This window comes from Petaurus breviceps, unplaced genomic scaffold (genome assembly GCF_028583685.1).
Source record: "Petaurus breviceps papuanus isolate PSGF00001 unplaced genomic scaffold, PetGlider_PUasm1.0 171, whole genome shotgun sequence".
Classification (NCBI taxonomy): Eukaryota; Metazoa; Chordata; class Mammalia; order Diprotodontia; family Petauridae; genus Petaurus; species Petaurus breviceps.
This window is the reverse complement of record NW_027185754.1, coordinates 14,345,769-14,346,623: the sequence shown is the minus strand read 5'-3', so window position 1 is coordinate 14,346,623 and position 855 is coordinate 14,345,769.

Here is an 855-nt window from a genome sequence, read left to right as displayed (position 1 = left end):
AACCTTTATCCCCATTTGGAGGTTTCTGAGTCCCAAATGGAATCTGGCTCCTGAAAGAAGTTGCTGAGGCAGCTGTTACCACAGAAGCTTCCCACTCACCCCTGGGGCCCTCGTTCCTCTGGGGAAAGCACTGGACTTGGTTCTAAGGAAAAGGGACATTGGGGTTCCCAGGGCAAGATATTTCCTCATAAGCCAGATGCTGGAAGTTGGGGGCAAATTCCACTTTGACCCTAGTCCATAAGGAAAAGGGCTTTATTACTGGATTTCTAAAGGAGGGAAGGAAAAAAAAAAGGCTTTGAGAGCTGCTGCTTGTCAAGTTCTGAATGCCATCAAAAATATATTTTCTTTAAAGGCAATGAGACAACTCCTGGGCTATGTCACATTTGCCCAATTCCCCAATTTATGTCTTTTCTCCTCCCCACCCTCCTCTGAAACCCAGAGGACTAAACTCCCAGGGGTCACGGTTCGGTGGCCCATATTAGCAAACTATCCAGGCCAATTAGAGTTATTAATCTGGACAAGAGAAAGCCCCCATGTTAAAAAGAAGCAGAGGCCCAGGGAGAAGCAGGAAAAGGCTCCTTAACAATGATTAAGTTCCCCATAAGGCTCCAAAACGGTGAGGGTCTGAGGAGTACTACAGACAAACAGTGTCTCCATGTTCTGTGGGGTTTTTTTTTGCCCTTCCTCTAAGGGCCCATTTCTTTATTATGTTCCATTCCCCTTGTGATCAAGGAGGATAAGCAATCTTGATAACTCATTCACACTGATCTGTTAGGGACTACATATTTCATTTCTCTCAAGGATATCTGGGTTTTTAAGAGGAAGAGAACAATATTTAACCCAAAGGAATGAATC